The sequence below is a fragment of the Gobius niger genome (assembly GCF_951799975.1).
Source record: "Gobius niger genome assembly, chromosome: 1".
NCBI lineage: Eukaryota > Metazoa > Chordata > Actinopteri > Gobiiformes > Gobiidae > Gobius > Gobius niger.
Genome location: NC_136852.1, coordinates 6,215,577 through 6,241,908, shown reverse-complemented (window position 1 = coordinate 6,241,908; position 26,332 = coordinate 6,215,577). Strand labels below are relative to the sequence as shown.

Genomic DNA, 26,332 nt, shown 5'->3' with positions numbered 1-26,332 from the left:
ATGCTCTATGCTTTGTCATAATAAGTAGTGGACTCAGTTGTCGGCCACACACCAAAGGAGAGGGTATGAAAAGCACATTGTAGCGCAGCCAAGACACATCTAATCCATATAGATCTAAATACGTGAAGTTTGTGACAAAAACTGTGGCCGAAATCCCTTATGACTGAGGCAGATAAAAGGCGAGCAACCTATGCAACGCTTTTACTCCTGCCCCGAGTCTTTTTCTTTCACAAATGTCTTCTTTCCGCCTTTTTATAATCCTCCCATCAAACTTTAAACACTTCCAATGTTCCCCGCGTAACCGGTGTCCTCAAGATTTATTAGACCACTTCTTCTTACTGTCAACGCCGCGGCTTCTCAAACGGGCCTAAAACCACAATCTCTGCGGAACATCCTTTAAAATAGCGACCTGCAATTTGTCTGCGGGCCCGTGTCACCGGTGCCACGGGCCAGTCTCCGGGGTGTTGGATGAAAAGCGCTGCCTACAGGTGGGGGGAAGGCAAATGGCGCCCCTTGACAGCTCAATAGCTTAATGCATCACGGACGATAAGAGCCACTTCTGTCTTCTCTCAGGCCTAAGTGGCTTTGTCAAAGTCTCGCCTTCGCCTGGATTGTGGAGCCAAGACCCATGTGGCTGCGATGATGTGACGCCTTTAACCTCTCGCCCGTTCCAACGGATCTCAATTTGTGGAACGATAGATGTGTTTCTCCGTGTTTTAATGTGATTGTACCTGTATTTACACTAAGTGAAGACGAGGGTGGAGGAGCCAGAATATGAACTCAAGTAAGAGTGATGTTTAGTAGTGACATATTCTGACAGTACATAAGATAATGTACAATTTCTGGTATTTCCCTTTACTAATGCATGCGTTTCCAATAACATCATGCATAGTTCCGGTGGCCATTTTGAATACCGAAGTAGATTAATGCAGTATTACAACATGTAACAATATCTCTACTCAGGATGAAAATGAAAACAACTGAAACGGAAAACCTTTCACTGTGATTTTTACAGTCTCAGTCTGAGTCAGTGTTTAAGCTGCTCAAGACGTTAGCATGCTACCGGTTAGCAACTGTCAACCAACTGTCAATGGCTTCAATACGATAAACACATGTGTGGCTCACATCTATGAACACTGAGGAAATACTACAGTAACAGCTCAGCTCTGACCTCTGTCACATATAGTATCCAAGGCTCGATGTTTGGAGTTTGGTTCAGGGCTTTCTCTTGGAGAGGTCACAGCTGAGCTGTTGAAGCTAAATGCTAGCCGGTAGCATGCTAACATCTTGAGCAGCTTAAACACTGATTCACTAGTTTCTTCACATAAATGTGCGTCTCTGTCTTTCATTTTCATCCTGAGTAGAGATATTGTTACATGTTTTAGTACTGTATAATTCTACTTTGGTATTCAAAATGGCCACCATAACAACAAAAGTCACATGACTGAAAAGCATGTATACACCATAGATAAAAGATAGAATAATTTGTACAACAGGGTACAAAAAATGCTAACCCCTTTTTGTTTGTCAACATGACGCTTCTGTGACTATAGGAATAGAAACTTACTGGGAAGAGTATTTGTATAATGAAGCCCAGGCGTTACTTCAACCTGGTAGACTAATTTCAGCATCACCTACCTCCAGCTAGTGATCGCTTCCGAGAGGGCCACACCTCCACCTCAGCCATCAGCGTAAGAGCCGCACCTCCGTAAAGGCCAATCATCGCCTTCGGTCCCGCTTTTTAGCCCCAGCAGATATGGTTCTTTGCTTCCCAGCTGTGCTGCGACCCACCTCGGCCCCATCTCCGCCTCTTCTGCCCACGGCTTCTACCTGTGACATCTTCCCGGTTCTCCTATACCAGTGTTTTTCAACCACTGTGCCGTGGCACACTAGTGTGCCGTGAGATATTGTCTGGTGTGCCTTGGGAAATTATACAATTTCACCTAGTTTTTTTTTTTGGTTATAAATTCATTATTATCCGCAAATAATGTACAGTTTTCAAATGTCTGTGCCCTCTAGTGTTTCGGCAGAGTAACCATGTAATACTCTTCCATATCAGTAAGTGGCCGCAGGTAGCTCATTTGTGATGATCAATGGCATTGTGTGAGACTATACGGTGTTCCTACTGAATATAGGCTACAGAGCTACAGAGTTTTTTTTTTTTAATTTTCTGCTGGTGGTGTGTGGATTTTTTCAATGAAAAATATGTGCCTTGGCTCAAAAAAGGTTGAAAAACACTGTCCTATACCACCACCAGTGTCCCACCAGGCTCCGGGAAGACATCCCTAAATCCAAGCTGTTCATCCATACTGACTTTCATACATACATCGATGTCTATCCCCGGGGTCTGATCGCCAAAACGAATATACATGTCAATAAATCGTAAATAAATATCGTCCACGTAGGGATGTTGGACCTCTGCCTTCTGCATACTTGAGTACAAGTAGTAATACCTCAAAATAATATGGCTTAAGCAAAACTAAAAAGCACAATTTCTTCCAAAAATGCGCTACTTGGTAACTAGGTAACTGACTTCTACTGCAGAGGGAGGTAGAAATAATAATAGTATCACAGGTTGTTACGTTCATGAGTCTGATACTGAGTGATAGGTTACTTTTTTTTTGTCATGAATCTGGTGGTGAAGGGAATAAAGCTGTTCTTGTGGCGGGAGGTTCAGGTCTGGATGGACCGGAGCCTCCTGCCTGAGGGGAGAGGGGTGAACAGTTCGTGTCCAGGGTGATAAGGGTCAGCTGTGATCCGACCTACACGCCACCGGGTCCTGGAGGTGAACATGGTCGAGGTCAAGTTCATTTATAAAGCACATTTACAAATCACTGCCCTAAAGTGCTGTACGGGTACACAGTGCAATAATACAAAACTACAAAAAATAATATAACACGACGAACAGGTCCTCGAGAGGTGAGAATGGACTGCAGTGGATACCTATAGTAGTAGTAGAAGTAGTATGGAAACAGGGCACATACTCAAATTATTTTATACTATTATGACTTATCAAAATCCCAACTTTAGCCTATCCAACTTCAAACACCAAAACATAGACTACAAGGAAATATACTTAGCATTCTCTTGGTAATAACATGGGGAGAATGGTTTCCCTTGTTTTTACTGGTTATCGTGCTATTTCTATACATTACAATCCTGAGTTGTCTATATGAAATAAACAGATCCCATAGATCGGGCTCCCCTCACAGAGCCGTAAATCCCGCCCATATGGTTTGGCCTGCCCCGCTGCACTCGTCTCGTCCTCGCCGTCCCTCCAGCTGGTTCTTTGGCACCGGCGCTCTCATCCATTATGTATATGTTGGCCGGGTGGCCACGCGGCCGGTCAGTCGGTGCCACCTCAAAGAGCGGAGACGATGTGGCAGACGGCGAGGACTCCTTTGCACCTATTACAACGCAGACGCTTAATGGACACACTGTAGAGCAATTACAGAGGACGAGCCGAAGGAGGAAACACATGGGGAGACTTTTGTTTTCGAAAAGAACGCGAAAGTGCTCTGTCAGTCTCATTCCTAGTGTTTCTCATCGGGTACGTGAGCACTTAACACTGGCTGCATGGACGTGAGGAGGAACAAAGCAAATGTACTTAGAGTTTTTGCGGATCTGTGCTTTACTTCAGTCACTACCACGTGGCTATAATATGCTGTTTATATCCTGATCTCTTATTATGTCAGTGCCCTCTGCTGGACACGTGTGGTATTCTTTCCTTGTTTTTAATTGATGCTGCCCCCTAGTGGCTGGAATGAGCAAACTGGTTATTTCTTCAAAAATGCATAACTCCGCACAGGAATGGGCTAGAGACTTGATGCTCCTTAACGGGCCACATTAAATCATCTCGCCGGCCACATATGGTAGAACCAGGGCCAATGGGAGTCCCTCAGCAGAATGTCCAATCCTTGATGGAGCTTCAGTTCCTCTTGACCTGTCTCTGTAGGTGGGGTAATGAAGTATTTGCACTCTTACTTGGGTGAAATAATTGTTTTCCAGTTGTTGTCCACTGTGAGTAAATATTTAAGCGGCAAATGCTTAATTTGGATCTCCAAAGTGGATGTCGCTCCTCCTTGTTCTTTAGAATTTTTAGTTTTTCTATATTTTCATGCCATTTTCTTGGAATCCATCCATCCATCATCCATCCATCTTCTTCCACTTGTCCGTTGCCGGGTCGTGGGGGCAGCTGTTGGAGCTGCCCAAATCACATTGCACCAGCCGCTTATGGCTCCTCCTGCAGGTGGTGGGTCCACAGAAGGACGCCCTCATGATTAAATGGGCCTGTTGGACTCTCATAAGGGGCTTCTGAACCGCTCTTTGTCTGACCCGTCACCGAGGACCTGTTTGCCATGAAGCCCCCGACAACAGAGGATCATTCGGGTGCTCAGACCCCTCCACCACGTTAAGGTGGGGGTTCCAGGAGGGATTTTCTTGGAATTTTCTTTGGAAATATCACAATTTCCATGTTATTATGTTATATTTCACACAATTTATGGTGTCACTGAGAATAAATCAGACTTTTTCGCTCAAACAGTCACTCACATTGCTCAAATAACATTTTCTTTGAGTACATTTTTTACTTTTACTTGAGTAAAATGATTTGATATAGCAACGTTACTTAAATATCTTGGCTCCTTTACCCACCTCTGCCAAACACATGTAAAAAGTATAATACCCACCGTTTTAGAAAGAAAGTTGAAGAGCATTACTCAGAAAATCGAATGACTCAAGAGTAACTACCGTCCCTGTTTGTCACCGCTGGTATGAATAATGCAATTAAAGGGAATCGGCGACAGGTTGTGCGCCATTATCCAGGACAAATGAGCGCTGTGATCTGCACACGTGTACCCCCCCGACGCACACGGGCCCTAGCAACACGATCATCCAAACACCACCCCCTCCCTTCCATCGAGTCTACGCCGCATCATTCACGCCGCTTTAATCGGGGCATTCGGTCGGAATCATAAAGGTCACCAGGCAAAATTGATCTTAATTGGAGTGTAGTAATCAAAATGCTGTTACTCGCTAAATGAATGCGCTAATGCGAGCATTAAAAGAGTCGTTAGCGAGCGCCGAATGAAGGATAATTACCAAGGACGCAATTACAGGAGCCGGCGCGGATGGTGCATTTAAAACCCAAGTCTGAGAGAGAGCAGCAGGTTTTATCAGCGTGAGGCACTAATCCAGCGGGGATCGAGAGAAAAACCGGCTTTAAAGGAGACAGATTCTGCTTTGCTGACTTTTTGTGCTCTTAATCATGGTGTAATGTCTGCGCCTCGTAAACAAACCTGCAAATGTCACGCCGTTTAGTCAGTCTCTTCTGGACAAATGAAAAAGCTTGGTTTAAAAGTTGATTTGTCTCCTTATTTATTTATGCGTTTGTTGAAACAGGAAGTGAGTGAGCCGAAGAGTTCTGGATGAAATGTTAAACGTGAACATATGCATTTGTTACGTTTGTTGGTATTAGCAAACACTGTCCATTGAATTTAATTCCATTTAATATAGAAATAGAGAGAAGAGCAAGGCAAGTTTATTTGTAGAGCACAATTCATACACAAGGCAATTCAAAGTGCTTCACAGTTACATCAAATTATAAGAAAACAAATAAAATCAATAAAATATCAATATAAAATTAATCAATTACAGTAAAAGGCAAGAATGCAGATAAAACACTTTCAGTTGTCATATGCACGGGCAAAAAGAACCTGGATTTGAACATTGTCAGAGTTGAGGCCTGTCTCACATCCTCGTGAAGACTGTTCCAGATTTTAGCTTCATGAAACTGAATCGCAGCCTCACCGTGTTTATTATTAACTCTGGAACCACCAGGAGACCCCTCCCTGAAGTTCTCAGGGCCCGAGATGGTTCATACGGCTGAAACGTGTCAGAGATGGACTTCGGTGCTAAACCATGAAAAGACTTGTTCACAAACAGAGTGACAGGGAGCCAGTGCAGAGACCAGAGCACTGGACTAATATGGTGGTATTTCCTGGTTCAGTGAGCAGCCGTTGCAGTATCTACCTGCTGTGGAACAGTGGAACAACTTCATAATAAGACATCTACCTCACTGTAGAGCACAAACTGACAAAGTATGACAATAATGGCAGTATTTTACATTTACAAATCTGAGTTGGATAGCTTTTTATGGAAATGCACCCAGATATCCCGGAAATCTTATTGTGCTCGATTTAGCAATTAAATAGAGCACAGTATTGCTCTACTGTTCACACAAGTTCACACACTGTAATATTCCCTTGGGCCACCTGCAGTTTTGATTATGGTACGCACTCACTGTGGCATTGTATTCATCCAATAAGCTTCTGCTAAGTCAAAAGAGATCCACTGTTGCATTATTTTCCACCAAATTCTTGTGAGTGTGACCAATGTGCAAAGCCTTCTCCAGCACATCCCAAAGATCCTCAATGTGGGTTAAGATCTGGATTCTGTGGACAATCCATGTGTGATAATCATGTCTCCCTGAACCACTCTTTCATAACGTGAGCCCAATCTTGGAATATGCTCGTGCCATCAGGGTTGAAGAGATCCATTCATGGAATAACCTGGTCATTCAGGATGTTCAGCTGATCTCTTGTAGTGTTGTCGATCCTAGAACTGATCGACTGCACCAACCCCAGATCAAAACAGTTAAATCCAGGTGGTGATTTCTTTTCTTTGGGCCAGGCATTGTATGGTAACGACAGTGGGGCTGATGGTATAGTGGGTCGGGGGTTCGAATCCCAGCTCCTGAAGATGTGCTCTGTCATTGTGTCCTTGGGCCTCCAGTGTCTGTGTACATTGGTGTATGATCGAGAGTGTGAATGGGTGACTGGTTCCTTGCTGTAAAGTGTTTTGGGCCTAATGAAGGTAGAAAAGTGCTATATAAGCTTTGTATTTTTTATTTCTGTATTTATCCTTTATTGAAGTAGGTCATTTTGATTCATTCGCCTGTAAAATGACATCTCCAAACTAAAACCATTGCTGTTAATGTCCCTTATGGAATTCTCCATGTGAGTCTCTAGTTGTAGCCACAATTTAGATGAAAATAAAGGTCCACAGCTGCAATAGATAGGTGGGAACCAAAACACACTCTGAGCCTATAAAAATACTTGAACATATATTTCAAATAGGTCAACAATATCTGTAAAAATTAACATTTCACATACATTTTTACATGGATATGCCCATGCCTTTGTCTTACCCAAATCAATCATTTTGACTAGTAACATGTCGGGCAATGTGACTATGGTGCGTATAGGTATGCATTTGATGGTGCAGTTAATCATAGTAAAATAATGTGCCTGTTCAACAAAAACTAGCATGAAAAGTCATCAAAGTCATCAAAAGTGCGTGGTCTGGGCCGTGTAGAAAGGTGATGATCTGGTTCAACATTTGCCTTTTTTCAATTTTGCGATCCCCCCTGCCCTCCATCTGAGATCATGCAGTCTAAAAAGTGTATTCACCCGGCTGCTAAATGATCTGTAGTTGCCGACGAATCCCCCTTGAAGTGAGACGCGGAACATCCCCGACACCCGAGCTTGCACAAAGTCGTCTACCGTATATACATCCTCGGCCTTTTTACAGGAGAAGAAAGCGATAACGCAGCCGTGAAAGCTCTGTTTTCCGTTCTCCGGGCATTAACCGCGCCTGATATTGAAGTTTCGGCGGAGGAACAACAATTCACAGGCCATAAGCTTCAAGTTTGTTCTCGCAATGGTGGTGTTTGCTTTTGGTCGACTGGAGCGCGGGGTGCGTTTGGCCGCGGCTAATGCCCTGCTTGTGGGACTAATGGCCTTTTAAGTGTATTCCGTTAGCTGCGGCTTCGGCGAGATGTGCACGCACCGTCGCGGCCCCCGGCTCCCATCGTTTATGTGAACAGCTGCTCCTGTGAGGAACTCCACTCTTATGTCTCTTATGTATAATGCATAAGGTCTTAAAGTAATGAGTGTAATGCCTCAGAAGGTCTCGAGAGGCTCCGGACCACTTCAGACGTCGCATGTTAAGAACCTTTTTCTGTACGTAAACCAGTGTTAGGGGGTTGTTTTTACGCCCGGACCAGGCCTTTCATCTCGCGTGATGAAGGGTTTGGAGATTTTCATTTTGTCTGTAAGCGTCGAGCGAACAAAGACACAGCACATGAATCTATTTTAAACATACAAGGACATAAATATTCTTCTTCGCTGGAATGGGAAGATACATTTCCAGATCAAGCGCAGGAACGGTCCGCTCTCACCTTCCCCTAGACATGTTGTTGTAGCTTTTAGGGCTTTGACAAACTACTTTGTGTTTTCTAAACAGAGAATAGTCTAGACAGTTGGACTCTTTTGAAAGGCGAGTGTATTTGTAGAGCACAATCCAAAGTGCTTCACAGTGACGTGACAAGAAATGACAAGAAAGCAAATCAAGTCAATCCATAAAACATAAACATAAACATGAACATTAAAGCAAAGAATGCAGCACGGTGAGCAGAGTGCTGTTGTCCTGCTCTCAGGGTGTAACAATACAACCAAATACATCCATGTATAACTCAGTCCTGTTAATTCTGCATCTATGCTGGTGGTGCTTGGTGGCCATGCTGCCTTTGCTCTGCCCGATCCCGGCAGACATTGGAAGCTAAGCAGGGAAGGGCCTGTACTTGGATGGGAGATTCTTTGGGAACACCAGGAAGCCTGGGTGAATGTAGTGTGTGAGTGAGTGGTTGGTGGAGGTCGGAGGGGCCGATGGTGCAGACTGGTTGCCTCGCAGTCTTTCCAGGAGAGAGGTGCTCAGAGAGCAGGATTCAGGAGGATTGCTTAGAACTGTGTAAATTCAGAAGTCAGAAATCACTCTGGGGGTGTTTTTGATAAGGGAATAGCATTACAAAATGACTAAAAGCTCCATAAAGTCCATTTTGCATGATACAGGACCTTTAATGGAATGTCCTGCAACATTTCAGAAATTTTCGGCAAAATAAGTTTTTTTCTCCTCCTATAAATGGCCATTACATTTATTATCACCATTATCACACCATTATTTTATTTTTATACATATCGGGGCAAATGGAAGTTTATAAAGTTTATTTAATACAATTTTAATACTCTTCACAATAATCCCGCAAAATGACACGGTGCTATAATGTATCTTGATCTCTTCTTATGTCAGTGCCCTCAACTGGCACGTGTGGAATTCTTTCCTTTCTTTCTCCAAGCTGCCCCCTAGTGGCTTGAGTGAGCATTCTGGATATTTCTTTAAAAGTTCCTAACTCCGCACAGGAATGGGCTAGAGATACTCTGTTTTTGACATACTCAGGAATTTGTGCTCTACACGTCAGGGGCCGGATTAAATCATCTCGCGGGCCGGATTGTTGGAGACCCCTGCACTACAAAGTAGAACTAAACCGTTAAAAAGAACACTAGAGTCATTTTCTTTTAAAAATGTGTGCGCAATATCAATCATATCTAAACCGTGAAGTGCAATTTGGACTTTGTTATTGCACCACAACAATCTGACAAGCAGCTCAGTCAGACTCATAACTCGACACAGTGCTCCCAAACAGCACCGGGCAAATGTTTTATTAGCGCTTTTGTTCTGGCATAATAAAACGTTCTGTCCCCGTGATCCCCCTGGTGGACGTGGAGCTATTTACAGTCATAAGCCCGCCTGCCTATAGCAAGAAATGGCTGCGACTCGAGTAGAATGCGCGGACGTTTGCGGTGAAAAATGAATGACCCAAAATATCTCATTATGTCGCGTGTGAAGTGGAGAGCGGGGCAGGGCACGTGTCCCCTAAGCTCAGCAAACGGCACCAATTTGTGGAAGCCTTCAGCGACGAGGCCCGTTTCTCAACTTTAATTGCGCTGGATAGACCCCCATGCACTCTGGACGGACCACATGTGAGATACAAGCCCTCGCTACGGCGGGGAGTGTGCAGGCTCTAATTGCGCAGAGTGGGACCCCCCTGGCTGGACAGCGGTGGGAGCTGGGGGCCCCGGGACGCTGTGTGTTCTAAGTATAGCCTTTAATCAGGGGTTTCCGGGGTTGGGGTCGAGAGGCACTGGGCTGGAGGTCGAGAGTTGATTTCAAGATGTTCTTACAGAAATGACAAAATTGGGTTCATGTGTTTTGTAATTGAAGTAAAAAAACAATATGTAGATAAAAAAAAAGAATGTTCTTAAACCTGATTTCAAATGTTACACCCCTGAAATGACTATAAGTGATGATTACTTCTGACTGCAGGGGTCCCAAGACGAATTGATTGACTTCCGTGTTAAAGTTGACAGCAACGAAAAGTAAACAATATGCACTTGTTATGAATGAAGTCTGTGTGAGAAAAATCCATTACCCAAAAGCAGTTTCTTCTTGGTGCTGTGTTTCCAGCCACTCACACATCTTTGAGTAGTCGTCGAATCTTCCCCGGAGGCTATTTCAAAAAGCTCCTCCTAAGGTCCTTTGTATCCAGTGAACGCTTTCCTCACCTCTCGATCCTTATAGAAAGAAACATAAGAAACATATGCGCATAGAGGGTTAGCAAGAGGACGGGGGAGTGGGAGGGGCTTGAAAATCAGGAAGTGAAACTACTGGATATTTTGTTTGTAGCCTGTTTCGATAAATATTCCATTTTCAAGCCAACACCTGCAAAAAGCCTAACACCCGCTCTTTAAAAGAATAGATTGTTAATGGTTTGGTGATGCCAGTTCTGTAGTGCTGTGTTTCAGTCCATGTTTACTTCCAATAACACGGTGTGTGAGAGACGGTAGATTTCATACAAGTCGCATTAATTCACAAATAAGAATCTGATTTCTTACACATATGCTGTATGGGCAATGTCGATGAAGGACAAGAGAGCTAATATCAGAGAGCAAACCCAATCATCTGGTGATACGTCTTAATGCCCATGCTCATCTGTTTTACTCTTTAGGTTCGTCAAAAATACAAAAAGTCTGGCAACCCTGCAACCCTTTCTAGGTCGCCAAACACTTTATTTCCACATAATGCTTCATGACTCACATTTTAGATGCTTTTTGTGTTGTTGTTCTGAACATGCTACAAACATTTGGGCCAACATAGTGAAGGGCAAAACTCAAGTCATTTTCTTGGCTACTAATTTTTCATCAGTCGCATTTTAAAGCAGTGGTTCTCAACCTGGGGGTGGCGAGACAAATTTGGGGGGTCGCCAGATCATTTAGATAGAATATGCATATCTTCATTAGCATATTATCTAATGTTTTATTGTAGCATGTGTTTGCTATTTTTCCAGAGTGCCATTATTTATTCGTAGTTTGATGAATTTTATTTCAACCATTTGTTTTTTTACTCTGTTTATAAAGAATTATACAGCTAATGTTCCTATTTCTCACAGTGTGACCCAGGCGGGGGGGCCGAACCCCTTTATCTGTTATAATGGGCGTCTCGGAGAACCACTGCTTTAAAGGAACAGGCCACCGTTTCTCCATACTCAGATATGTTCTTACCTGAGCTTAGACGAGTTGATGTGTACCTGTCTGGTTTGTGTGTGCCCTCAGTCACGCAAAAAAGACCAAAGATGTTGTTAGCATTTGGCCTCTCCCAGTATATTCCTATAGCTCCAAATGGGGGTGAAGTTAGAAGCGACCACGCTCTTCCACGGGCACACAGTATGGAGTATGGAAATAATGGTGGCCTGTTCCTTTAAATACTCTCATTTACATGTTCTGTGGACATTTTCTTCCATTACCATTTGAAAAAGTGGGGCTGCTCGATTATTGGAAAAATAATAATCAAGATTATTTTTGTCATAATTGAAATCACGATTACTCAAACGATTATTTGTTGCCTTTAGAAAGAAAAGTCTTTATTTTATTTATATATGTATTAGTAAAAAAAACTATGCTGTATATTTGCTGTTTTCTGAACAGTCATAAAAGCGGAAATGATTTCAAGCTTGCCTCGATTAAGGAGAGGTCTCTGTTTCACACCTGCCCCCTGCTGGCCAGCCCTCACACCTGCGCAAGTAAACTGAGCAGCGCGGCCTGATGACGTCATCACACAGCGCTGTTTGTTTTTATGTCAGGCAAAAGCATGAGCCATGGCACGTGAAATGCGAAGGGAAAATAATCCCAGCGCCATGAAATAATGCAAGTCTGCTTTGCAAAAAAAAAAAGGAAAACATTTTTTTTTTTTTAAAGAAAAGAATTTGACAAAAAAAAATGTATGTAATCGTTGTAATCGAAATTGTAATCGAATTTCGATTAATTGCACAGCCCTATGAAAAAGTATCATCATTCCTCTGTTTGATGGAATTTAAAAGATATTTATAAATGCTAAATGTATCTGTATTGTGTTTTTGGGACTTAAAGTTGCATAAAAGGCGATCTGCTGTTTGCATAAACCTCATAGCAGAGCCCTGGAATAGCCACAGTTGCCCTGAGGAAGACAGCTGAAAGCGGTGGCTGCCAACCTCTGCCTCGGCCCACTACTAATCACTGCAGCGCCGACCGACCCATAAAAAATCTGTAATTGCTTGCTTGCATATGCACAAAAAGCGGGAGATGATTGAATAAATGAATGAAGGACAAGCCAGCGCGGCGCTTTGAAATTCCAATCCCGGAGCTCAATGACAAAAACGTAGCGGCGCGTTTAACTGCTCTGATGAACTGCGGGCTCGTCTCCAGCGCTAATGGATAGCAGTAAAATGTCCATCCCCGTCCGCGCTGTCAGAAGGCGCGGTATTAAAGCGCTGGTTAACACGTGTCGGCTGCTCGGCGGAGTGCGGGAGCGCGGCGTGATGAGTGGTTCAGGCCGCTCCGCTGATAGCCGGATTGGAGGACGCGGGTAATGCATGGCCCGCGCCGGCTGCCAACGCTTTTCACAGATTAGCTCTCGCTTTAAAGGCTGCGGAACAAACTCCCCCCCCCACCCTTTTTGTAGGAGACGGAAATTACTGGCACGAAAGTAGAAATGTAGACCACTTTTTCGGCTCCATTTTATCATGAAGAATGTTGAATCATCCAGATCTAGTTAACTCGTCTAAAAGGGAGCTAGCTTTTTGGTAAGTGCTGTTTTGTCATTTGTCAGACCGTCAAGGTGGCAGACGGTGACATCACCCGAAACTCAAAGAGAGAGTTAAAGGAACAGGCCACCGTTTTTCCATACTGAGATATGTTCTTACCTGAGCTTAGACGAGTTGATGCGTACCTGTCTGGTCTTTGTGCGTGCGCTCAGTCACACACAACGACCAAAGATGTTGTTTATTACAGTTTTGTTTCTTATATTAAGACAGAAGGTTTAGTTTACCTGCTTGACTTGAAACTAAACCTTCTGTCTCACTATAAGAAACAAAACTGTAATAGACTTAACCTAAGAAGACAGTGTGAACCTTCTACAAAGACTGAAAAGATGTTGTTAGCATTTAGCCTCTCCCAGCATATTCCTATGGCTCCAAACGGGCTGAAGTTAGAAGCTCTTCCATGGGCACAAAGACGAGACAGGTGCATATCAACTCGTCTAAGCTCAGGGAAGAACATATCTCAGTATGGGAAAACTGTGTGCTCTCAGTCACGCAAAAAGACCAAAGATGTTGTTAGCGTTGGGCCTCTCCCAGTATATTCCTATGGCTCCAAACGGGGGTGAAGTTAGAAGCTACCTCGCTCTTCCACGGGCACAAAGACCAGGTAAAAATAGTGGCCTGTTCCTTTAAAGAAGTACTAAGTAACGTGTTTACCTTAATAAATCCTCTCCGTAGTCCCTGTGGGGGTAATACAAGTGTTTATGGGATGATTGGAGGGTCTTTCATCTCCCCCTGGTGTCTCTGGCCACAAAACCATGTTTGCAACTTGACTGCCACCGGTCCGGAGAAAGCAATACACACTAATAGATTCACGAAGAAGAAGCTAACATGCTAACGGGCAAAGCTAACAGTGGGCTAGCGTCACTTTAAACAGTATTTACAGCCAAGTTTGAGTGAAAAAAAATATTTCCGTTGTATAATTGGATGCACAGTAACCCTCTCTCCCTTCGCCTTTTCTGTCAGCGGAGTATTTATTCTCCAAGACAATTAATAAGTTATAAAATCGTAACTTGCTACGACACCTGCAGTTGTGGTTATGGCCTCTAGGGGGAAGAGTTAATTAGTACTGCTTTAAAGCAAAGCATTTCAGAAGGAGACGTCTTCACTAAATGTGTATTATGTTTTTTTTAGAGGTAATAACCTTATAGTGGTTCTCAACTGGTGGGTCAGAGACTAAAAGTGGGTCGCTGGATCATTTTCAGTGGTTCACAGGCTTTTTGTTGGTAGTGGGAAAACATGTTATTGGGGGAAACTGAGCGTAAAAGTCAATACAGAAAATGTGTGAAAATCCTAATATTTCCAAAGACTATGTGTAAAGGTATGTATGTATTTTTGAAGTAGCAAAAATACGAGTCGACCAAATAGTTTTTGGTCAACGTGAAGCTTTTGTAAATTTAAAATGTGCTCACATTGGCACAAGTTGCTATTATTTTACTCAAGAGTGATTCATTACAATATTGCTGAAGTAGGAGTAAAAAAGTACTGAATGATATAACAAGCACAATTTCAACTATAAAACTTTAACCGGAACTTCATTTTCCAGGGTCACCTATATACGGTCCATGTTGTTTTTATGTTTTCACCACAACAGATAAAGCTTTCAGTTTTATAGTTTCATAGTTTTAGAAAATGGGTTCCAAAAAGTGTATAATTCAAGTTCCAGTATAGTAAACCAAGAATCCTACTGTTGAAGTACTGCACTAATGTTATGGTATTGAAAAAAAATGAATGCCATGAATGAAGAAATAGTGTTTTGATAATATAGACAAAGTTATGTTTTTATTATAAGTCGAAATGAACCACAGTCTTGTAACCACTGAGTTATTATCCCTCAGAGCAAATCTCCTCCAGAGTGTTACCCGGCAGCAGCAGCAGCTTCAGCTTCTTTCAGCTCGGGGAGGTGCTGTGTGCCGCCTGTGCTGACGTGAAGCTTCTCCTCTGCGCCTCCATCCTTCCACATGTAGCAGTGAGCGCGAGGCTAAAGGGCACGCACGAGGTCAGAGTGGAGATGTATGCCTCTCCTGAGCAGAACCAACAGCACAGGCACCAACCTTTTCTTCATATTGATTTGTAACGGCCGGGAAAAAACGCTCCGTCAGCCGGCGGCATTTGGGGCTGATAGTGACAGATCTTCCCCCGTTTATGGGCCCTTTCGCCGGGAGGGTCAGAGGTCACTAAGACACAAAGTACTTCATTCACAAGCCAAGTGCAGGGGTTTCACTCATATTTGCTCCTACAGTATGTTTTATACAGGCTTTTTTCCCCCGGATATCTCAGCATTAAAGTTGACATATAAAGCATCATATAGGTCAGCAGCACCACAACCTCCAAAATCAGCAGAACAACAACAATTTAACTCTCTTAACTCCCGCCTGAAGAGCATTTTCTCCAGTTCTGCTTTACCCAAATCCTGTAGGCCAGTGTAACACCTCATTTAAAAGCTAAGACCTACAAAGCTAAATGTATCTTTTTCCTCACATTATCAGATTTTTTTTCATCACTTTTTTTTGTTGGGCAGTCATCTCATTTTTGTCAATTTTTTTTGTCACTTTTTCGTCAAAATTTTCGTTTTTTTCCCGTCAAATTCTTGTCACTTTTTTGTCAATTTTTTCTAAATTTTTCGTCAAATTTTTCTCACTTTTTTGTAAATTTTTGTGTCCATTTTTTGTCACTTTTTCGTCAGTTTTTTCTCCCTTTTTTCACATTTTCATCCTTGTTTTCGTCTCAGTTTTGTTGCTATTTTCACAGCTTTTTCCCAGAAGCTTTTAGATTGGGGTAAAGCTGGAGAAAAAGTGCTCGGTTCAGGTGGGAGTTAAGGGGTTAAACTAATTTCAAGTGCAAAACTTTCAAAATCCATCCATCCATCCAATTTCTTCCGCTTTATCCGGGGCCGGGTTGCGGAGGCAGCAGTCTCAGCAGAGATGCCCAGACTTCCCGATCCACACACACCTCCTCCAGCTGTTCTGGGGGGACCCCGAGGCGACACCAAGCCAGCTCGGAGACATAGTCCCACCAGCGTGCCCTGGGTCTTCCACAAGGCTTTGTCCCACTAGGACATGCCTGGAACACCTCCCGAGGGAGGCGACCAGGAGGCATCCGAAACAGATGCCCGAGCCACCTCAGCTGCTCCTTTCGACGTGAAGGAGCAGCGACTCTACTCCGAGCTCCTCCCGGGTAACTGAGCTCATCACCCGATCTCGAAGGGTCACAGTCACAGTCAGGAATTTAAACCTACTTCCTTTAAGAGAAACATTTCAGAACAGATGAAACCTGCCCACCCGCCTAAAGATAGGTTTTAACCCTCTATAGGGCACTCAATGAAATACTTTGAAATAAATAGTTTAACTAAAGAATGTTATTGGGGGCATAACACAACTTTATTTCTTCATTATCATGCAAAAAAACAATGTGAGTGAAGTTATTTGGTTCCTTACCCTAAACTGGCTAAAAATATATATATATACTGTAAACGAAGTTACCATATTTGCTTCACGGCCCGTAAAGGGTTAACAAAAAAATACAAAGGCTTATACATAAAATACACAAAAAGTACTTTCAGGTAAAACAGGAAGTTGAAAGCGTGACAGGTCTCTGCTGATTGGTCAAATGCCGCAGAGGCGGGATCTGTTATGTAGGGTGATCTCTTCTGATTGGCTGAGTGAGGACCACATGCTTCTTTACCTTATACTGATGTGCAGCAGGGAGGCCATATGTAAAGTGTGCGGAAATGACCAAAAATAGTCACTTGAAGCCTAGATGATTTCTAAACATGAAGGAGGTAAATCGGGGAAGGGAATCTTATTTGTGTAGCGCTTTTCACTGGACACAAGTTACCCAAAGCGTCTCAGTTACTACATTTACTTACATGTTTGCAGATTGTGTGAGTAACAAAATCAGTGCAACAAAGAGAAAATTCATCTATACATGGGACTCCAAAAAGAGGAAAAGTGGAGAGTTTCCTGGACCTCCTCGGAGTATATGATTCAAAACCAACGGCGCTGTTTGCAAGGAAAGTCATTACCAAGGCACTCTCTGGTATCGCTTCGTGTTCCAGCCAAAGAGGCCTTCATCTGGGAGGCAAAAAACGTATAATAAATGGCACTTGGAGATATCTGACAAGGACAGTCATCGAATTTGACTCGCCGAGCTTATGTGGAAAGTGAAAAAGCATTTCTGGAGCTAACTGGAAAAGGCCGCAGAGCTATGGCCACCCCCGCGGCCCCGTCTTCCAAACCCATCGCTCTTAAGTGCTTGTTTTCGCACGGACCCCCTCACACGAGCGCCTCGCAGCTCCACAGGGGGGCGCCTGTTCTATACGGGCACCTCTCAGCTCCGGAGTTAAGGCGCTTTCACTACAAAGAACATCGGCGCCCTTTGTTTCCTCGCATTGCTACTGTGGCGGATTAGCCCGTAATGAGCCTTCACGCATTCGAGACTCGTGCCTCTTATGAAATGTTAATATCGTGGTGGATTTTTTTTTATGTATGCTGTTTATTCTTGGACGGCAAAGAGGGGCGCTCGCGTTTGTCTGGATTGCTTAGTTTGCATGATGGGGAGCGGCGTGCCCGGACCGTGGCGTGTGGGGTGTCTGATTGTGGGATGAGATGCGAGCTGTGGGTGCGGTGCAACGGCTGGAATACATGAGACAATTCCTTTGGTTGAAACTACACACAGCTTTTGACCTCAAGCATGTAGTCTGTAAGCTGAAAGTGGACATGAATAATGAGGCTTAAAACACACTTCGGGATACTTCAGCCTTGTTATGTGTTTTGCGCCATTGTGTATAGAAGCCCAGATGTTGCTGAAACTGATCATTGCTGAAACGTTTTGAGGCCACAATTTGTCGTGCGCGGACGTCGAAGTACTCCAGGTCTTATTATGCCTCACAATATGTTCCCCTTTTTATCCGCTTGGAAGAACCTGGCTTTTGTCACAGAATTGATTTGTTTGTCAAATTTGAAGGTGGTGTCTAAAACTACCCCAAGGTTTCTGGCAGAGGCTCGAAGGTGAGGAGCCAGAGAGCCAAGAGCGTCATGCTTGTCATTTGCAGATTTGCTGTTGTTAAAAACAATAACTTCTGTCTTTTTTTCATTAAGACTTAGGAAGTTCTGGGCCAACCAAGCTTTTACTTCTTGCAGACACTTTAAGAGGGATTCAATAGTGTTTGGTTTTGCTGGAATGTATATCTGAACATCATCAGCAAAACAATGAAAAGCGATGTATCTTTCGAATATTTCTCCAAGTGGCAGCAGATACAAGGAGAAGAGGGCAGGGCCCAGAACTGAACCTTGAGGAACTCCACAGTTTAGAGGAGCTACATTTGACTTGTGAGAGCTGAGGTGAACAGAAAAGCTCCTATCCTTGAGGTATGATTTAAACCAATTAAGTGCTATCCCTTTGAGGCAGCATTAGCATGAGGCATCATGTTAGCATTCTCTGTAATTTATGTATTTATGGGCTGTTAAACCACTTTGCTCCTCCATATGTCTTTGTGAGTAGAAAACTTTATTCATAATTCAGCATTTGTTAAAGTACTTTTGGAATAATTAGAGAAAGTTTAGATTTTCTCCACTTTGTTTTTCCCCTTAACTGTTTTCAATCATGTCCATATATGGGCGATTGTTTTATTGTTTTTGAAAATATTTCTTTGCCTGAAAGAGAATAACCTACTTTGTGTCGATATGTTGCTATGATTATACTGTATTGATTTCATCTTTTGAAGGGGCCTTCGTTGGAGGCATTTGCAAAATGTTTAAACAAAAAGTTGCTTTGTTCAAATTAACGGGAGGAACACATTCAGCGCTGATCGATGAGTGCTTTAAAAGTTATTGGGCCCGATGTTCTGTTTGACGTAAAGACAGTGTTGCTCTAAACGAGACGGTCATCTTGCATGTGCGAGAGGGCGGCACGATGGCAAAGGTCCCGGGTTCGATTCCCACCTGTTCTCCCCGTGTCTGCGTAGGTCTCCTCCGGGTCAAGGCCAAGATGAATGAGCGTGTGTGTGAGAGCGCGAGTGTGGGACGACGGATGGAAATAAGCCCATAGCTGCAATCTGGTGTGGCCTGTTTACAAAAAGAAAAAGACAACAACTATGGCAAGGTTTACTACAAGCAGCACTGCACATCTGTCCTATAGCAGCCTCACATCTGTCTCAAGAGAAAGAGATGTGTCTCCCCAGCAGTGGTTTCGCTCAGAATAATTTCTCTCCTTCATTTTGACGGACAGGGTTGAAAAAAATCCGTCATGAGCTATTTTTATCCTTCATTAATTAATCTCTCATTATAAGCATTTAAAAAAAAGAAATAAATGTGTATATATATAGGCTGCATATTATGTGCATATATACAATGTTTACCAGTTCGCATCACTGCACTACGCGCCGCCGCTACGCACACGTGGGAGAAAAAGAGAGAGAGAGGGAGAAATAGATGAGCTCGTCCTGAGACGTACGTGAGAAGAGTGCTCCAGATGGGAAGGATATTATTAGCCTTTAACCGTGTTTGCATCGTGGTTTTCTTCCCCATGTTGTTGTTAGCGCCCGGGTCAGGAAAGTTAGCTAGCAAGGCAGTGATACAACTTATAAGAGCTCATCCAAGACAAGACGCGGTGTGAAACTTTTGAGAGAGAGCCCCGCGCGCTATGAAAAACAGCAGAGCTGCGTCTTTTATTTTTCGTTACGGCTTGATTTTCAATCCTTCAAAATGACGGACGGCCTTTGAAATTTTCCGTCAAAGTAAAAAATATTCCGTAAATGACGGAGAATTTTCGGTTAATGTAACCTCTGCTCCCCAGCCACCCCTCTCCCTTTGCTCGTGCCCCTTCCCGGCTGTGGAAAGAGTCTGGTTTGGAGGAAAAAGATAGTTCTACATAACAGCGGCATTAGCCATATGTGTCTGTCCCCAAGGCCGGATTCATGCAGGGGCTTACAGGGGCCAAGCCTAGGGGCCCAGCAGACTGAAGGGCCCCTGGGCATAAGGAGAAAAGGACAGGTTTCCCTCTCTCTTTGCAGGCTTAATCAGATGACTTTGTACCCGAGACTAAACCAGGTCTAACCAGGACTAATCCAAGAGTAAACCAAGACTAAACCAGGACTAAAACAGATCCAAACCAGTTCTAGACAAGGTCTGAGTTGACACTTGGAAAAAATATGCACTAAATTGCACCATTAAAATAAAAAAGAATCTCTGTGGGAGGACCCCCTTGTAAATGTGTCCCCCCCCCACCTGTCTGGCAGAAGCAAAGGTTCCTCCGCGAGGGCCACAGAGCTCAAACTGGGATCATTATGTTAAACTTTTTTTTTCATACATTTTTAAGTTTTTCTTTAAGAAGTTACTCCTGCAAGTTAAAATAAAAAATAAATCAATAAAATAAAATAAAAACATTAATTTATCCTCAGACAGACGTAAACTAGATGTGGGGCCCTGAAATGTTTTTTTGCCCCGGGGCCCATTTTACTTAAATCCAGCCCTGTCTATCCCGCCCACTTGCTGTGATGCGGCAGGTCTGGAGCTGTAAGATCTCACGGTGTGCTCCTACTGAGAGGAAAAGGCTACGGCAGAGTCTGCATTTAGAAACACAACATCGGCCCATTATGTCTTGTTATCTCAAGAAAATCCAATTAATTCTGAAAAAGACCGGGCATCTAAGTGAAGAAACATCCAGCTATCTCTTCAGCAGACTAAATCCTGGATGATTAAGATCTACAGCTAATCTACAGCAGTTTAATATGTGTGACTCTTGTGGGGTCTTCTGTTGACGAGCTGTGGACAACCCGCCCCTGTCTCCCCTAATTGTGGAGCATTATGACCCACCTCAGTGCGCGTCTAATTAATTCTACAGTACGTTTGTGTTTATCGGGGGGATCTAATGGGAACAATGCATGTGATGAAGGCTTCCAGCAGCGCCGCGCTCTTAATCTTGTATCGCCGTACGCTGTATGTACTTGGCCTTGTTGATCCAATCTTAATCACTGACACGTCCTCTAGAGCTTCACCGGGGGGGGAAGAACATTTGGAAGGAGGTGATGGAAATTGTATTATTCAGAGCAAATCCACAATCTAAAGAACAAAGAAGTATGAGCAGGTGATGTGACAGGAGACAGAAAAGCTTGTCTCTAAATGTTGCTGCTTTGTTTTGATTCCAGAATAATCTACATTTCTTTGGAATATTGAGACAGCACTTAACACGAGTTCATCAAAAATACAGAAAACATGGTTCAAAACCAATGGGCACTTCTCTTTGGTCCTCATGGCGGGATCTGACATGACTGTAATACCACCCCCTGGTGGCCAAGGGCGACTCCAAAAGACACTTGGTAAACAGTGTTCCTATGAAGGTTTTGCACCTCGTTTGCATTTCTTCAAAGACTTTATTTTTTCTAAAATTGCTTTCTTTTATGGGTCTTGCCCATGTCGTCAACATTTCTGGGCGCTCATATTTAAAAGTATATCATCCATCTGTGACAAAGAGCTTGACTGAAATCCTATAACTGCAATTTTTGGTGTAGATCAGAGGAAGGAATGTTATTCACCCAGATCCTAATCGCCTTTTCCACTCTTGTGGCACGGCGCTGTATTCTTAGCAACTGGAAGGCAAAAGGACCTCCCTCTTTTAGCCAGTGGAAGAAAGAATTCATTTATTTCATAAACATGAAAAAAATTAGATACAATTTACAAGGTGCATCTGACAAATTTTATGAAAGTTGATCTTGATTCAACATCATGGGGCCAGATCTTGTGGCGGCGCACGGGGCGGCGCAGGCTCTTGGCGAATTATTTTCCGAGTGGCGGCGCTGTATGTGCCATTCGCCTCCGCCACTTGCGAGGGGGCGTCACAAGAGGAGGCGACTGCACTGATGGAAACACGGCTGACGTTCACTTCCTCGTTTACATTGCGCTGTCTTGCGTTCTTTCTTAAGCCTTAGACTCTCACAGATCAAACTAAAAACTTTATTTACCCCATCGTGAGCTAAACGATGTTCACGTCTCGAGAGAAAAAGAGCTACAGCGTCCGCTGTGGCGCGGATCGGCCCGCGCTTGGCGTGAACGCGAAGCAAAACAAAAGCACATGTTCACCCCCCACTCCCACACAACCACTCTCCTGGACGCGGAGTCGATCTGGTTGGAGGAAAATGTGGGTGTCTCCACCCACTTAAATGCGCTAAGTCTGGAGTGGCAAGATCACAAAGTGCGCTCCTACTGAGCGCAAAATGTCACGCTATCGTCTCCGTTTTGATGCACAAGATCAGGCCCCATGTGTGATATGATACAATGCCATCAGTAAATAATAATTGAAACCATCAATGTGCGCGCGTGAGTGAGTGTATGAGTGTTGGTGTGTGGATGTTTGTTTGTGTTTTTTACTATGTTTTTTATGCTGTTTCTGTGAATTTTGTAAGAAACTACTGGGAGCAGGGGTGGAAGTGGGACTGGCGGGAGGGTTCTGATGGGGTTCCCCACCCTTTTTCTAGTGAAGATACTGCTACTGTGTGTGATACATGGTGGAAATATTGCTCAATAAAGGAAATATAAATACAATTGCTATATTATATTACAGGGGTATGCATGTTTGTGTCATGGAGGGCCGATTTTCTTCAATGCCAAAACACCAAGGGCCGAAACTCACTCTTGCAGCCCAAAGTAAAGCACCTTTTTTTCTACAAATATAGGTTTTGCACATAATATATGACCTAATCAGGTGTTTTGCTGGGAAATGTGAAAATAGTGACAGTGTATTCCACATTTTAGAGTCCTTTTTTCTGATTTATGAATAAATGTTTCTTCTATATATATCATATATCATATTTTGAACCGTGCTGGTTTTTGTAATTCAGCAATAAAAAGTAGAAGCCTAAATCTATGATTGACGGGCTCTGGAGCTTTGTGGAGCAGTGTTGATAATCACAATCCACACAGGATCATGAATAGCTATTTATCGATCTCTTGTATACTATATCTACTGTACATTCAAAACACACTGCAGGTTTTCCAACATTTTTACTCACATTTTTGCTCTTAAGTGTCCAATTGTGTTTTAGCTAAAATGTCCATCTTTCTTTTTCTTCTATTATTAGTTTTTTAAAATGCTCAATTTTGATGAAAGACTGCAACAACAGTTCAGCTGGGCATAGTTTTTCAAGCATGTGGTTCAAAACTGTTTAATGGATTGTGACATAGCAACGCTTAACCAGGTTCCGCGGTTTGGCTTTAAGGAAAGGTCAAGGTTATACATTCTTGTTTATAGCCTGGATTGTATTGGACAGTAGTTCTTATTATCAACAATCACAATGATGGCGTCCCATTTCCACTTCTGACTCCTCTGTTGATCTTTTTCACAATCGACTCTGCGACTGCGTTACAGGTTCTGTGCACTCCTCTCTTTCTGTCGCGAAACGGAGCCGGTGTCTGTGGAAGCGCCGTTCGCTAACAGTGTTAAAGCGAGCGTATAAATCAACACCTGCGTAAGCGATTCCTCACATAAATATCGCAATCTCGGGCCCATAAGAGTTTGTGCTGCCACGCTCCGGTGCCCGCGCTGATGCCTCCTCTCCTCACGGGCAAAGACCAGAATGCAAATCAACACACAAGACGTGAGTGACCAAACTCTAGGCTGCTTTAGACACTCCTTTTTTATATGCTTAGCTCCTTTTCGAGGCCTTGTATCTTGTAAATGGGAAATGTGTGAAAACATTCCTGTGTGAGCTGTGTATATAATTCTAAAGCCTCAATGGCGAACAGTAATAAGACAATGTAAAGTTCAGGCGAATGAAGTATCCAGGCAAACTAATGTCCAAATAAGCGTCGGCAGCAGGTGGTGACGAGCCGCCCCCTGTCCTTAGACTCTCCGACATGGTGAGGAAAAACTCGTGGAGAAGCACAGAAGGACAGATCCACTCCCATGGACAGGGTGTAGAGACCCAGGGCCGATGGGAGTCCCTACAAAGACGGGCCAAGATCGCAGAACGTCCAGTCCTTGTTGGAGCTTCAGTTCTTCTTGTCCAATCCCTGTATGTGGGGGGTTCCTCCATTCGATCTGAAACAGGCCCTCACCAAGGGGAGTCACCATGTGAATAGTAATGAATAGGGTAGCGCTCAGTGTACCGTACTTCCCACAGCAGTATTTCTCCTAAAGCTTCTTTTATGTGAGTTTATTCCATGAAACCGGAGCTTGGAGCTAAAGGCTCTACCTCCAACAGTGATTTTGGAGACTCGAGGAATCACTAGTCTCTGAGTTTTGAGAGCGGAGAGCGGAGAGCTCTGGTTGGCCGATATGGAACGATGGCGTCTTGGAGATAGAGCGGACCCACGCCCTTTATGGCTTTGAATGTGAGGAGCAGGATTTTGATTTTGATTCTAAACTCAACGGGAAGCCAGTGGAGAGACTTAAGCACAGGTGTAATGTTTGCCCTTCTTGTCATTATATTATATTCATCATTATATTTTTGTTGAGAACTTACTAACTTTTTGCCATATATCTTGAAAGAGAAATAGCCCATAATTATGAAGGTTAATTTGTGTTTTTATTATCAAGTGTTTTCTATACACTGAATTTATGTAACTGAATTTTTTTTGCATCTGTATTTCACCACCATCTGATATCGCTGGTGCTGTACCAGGTTGAAAGGAGCAGGTGTTTTTATAGAAACTTACGAATATGCGTGATCAGATCCAACACTTCGACAATGGATGCATTTAGTTTTACAATTTTATTCTGGGTTTAAAGTGAGTACTTTTAACTCTAGTTTGACGTTTGGATGCAGCCAGTTTCCTCCTTGGCTGCACTCTGGGAGGTCACGATCTGATTGGCTGTCCATCAGCTGTTTTTTTCGCAGCTTTTTTACAGCAGCTGAAAAAAATACACTGAATTTTTTTTTCAGCAGCGAAAAAAAATCCACTAATTTTTTTTTTTCAGCAGCGAAAAAAAAATACAGAATTTGTTTTTCACTTAATTTTTTTTCAGCGGTGAAAAAAAATACACAGATTTTTTTTTTCATTTAATTTTTTTTTCAGCAGCGAAAAAAAATGACACCGATTTTTTTAAATATGGTGGTGAAATACAGATGCAAAAAATTCAGTTACATAAATTCAGTGTATAAAAAACACAAATTAAAGCAGTACTAAGTAACGTGTTTACCTTAATAAATCCTTTTTGTAGTCCCTGTGGGGGTAATACAAGTGTTTATGGGATGATTGGAGGGTCTTTCATCTCTCCCTGGTGTCTCTGATTAGAAAACCATGTTTGCAACTTGACTGCCACCGGGTCGGAGAAAGCAATACACACTAATGGAATCACGAAGAAGAAGCTAACATGCTAACGGGCAAAGCTAACTGCGGGCTAACGTCACTTTTAACAGTATTTACAGCCAGGTTTGAGTGAAAAAAAAAATTTCCATTGTATAATTGGATGCACAGTAACCCTCTCTCTCTTCGCCTTTCCTGTCAGCGTAGTATTTACTCTCCAAGACAATTAATAAGTTAAAAATCGTAACTTGCTACTACACCTGCAGTTGCGCTTATGGCCTCTAGGGGGAAGAGTTACTTAGTACTGCTTTAACCTTCATACATAATACTTTCTATTCTCCTACATTTGTAATAGGCTCTAAAGTAGAAAGTTAACTTGGCGTAATAACACCATAGGAACACTTTGACATCTGTACAGTAGTAGTAGTCAAAGTGCTCCTAAGGATATATCGCTTCTAACTTCACCCTATTTGGCCCCATAGAGGAGAAAAGTAGAGGCTAAATGTTGGTCTTTTTGACTGAGGGCACGCACAAAGACCAGACAGTTACGCATCAACTCGTCTGAGCTCAGGTAAGAACATATCTCAGTATGGAAAAACGGTGGTCTATTCTTTTAAAGAGACAGAAGTGATTTGCAAAGTGTTCGCCCGGAAGACAAGAACTGGTCACTTTGAACAAGCCATTTTAGATACATTTACTCATGATGGGCGAGTGAATCCTTGTTACACTTCAAGGCTTTCCGGGCAAAATGTCTCGTAAAGGTTCGGAGTTTCTGAGCCGCTTCATTCTGTTTGAACACTGACCTCTTGTGGACAAACTTTATTAGGGCATTGCCACTTCTTCACACAATCAAATCGATGTGTGCGATAGAAGTTTCAAATTAGCTTGTTGCGTTCTTATAATTTGCACAAACAATCTGATTTTGATGTTTGAATCACTCATACACTAATAAATAAAAGTCTTTTTTTGTTTGTAATTCAGGTCTGGTCTCCATGGAACTCCAGTGGGCAGGACCATGGGCAGGACTATGGTATTATATTAACAAGACATCAAACCGCAGTCT

At 43.0% G+C, this 26,332-nt stretch overlaps 1 protein-coding gene across 3 annotated transcripts in view; it reads left to right on the top strand.

The window, feature by feature from the left end:
* Positions 1–26,332, top strand: part of LOC306976655 (cell adhesion molecule 2-like) — a 375,121-nt gene that overhangs the window by 298,537 nt on the left and 50,252 nt on the right. The window lies entirely within an intron of this gene.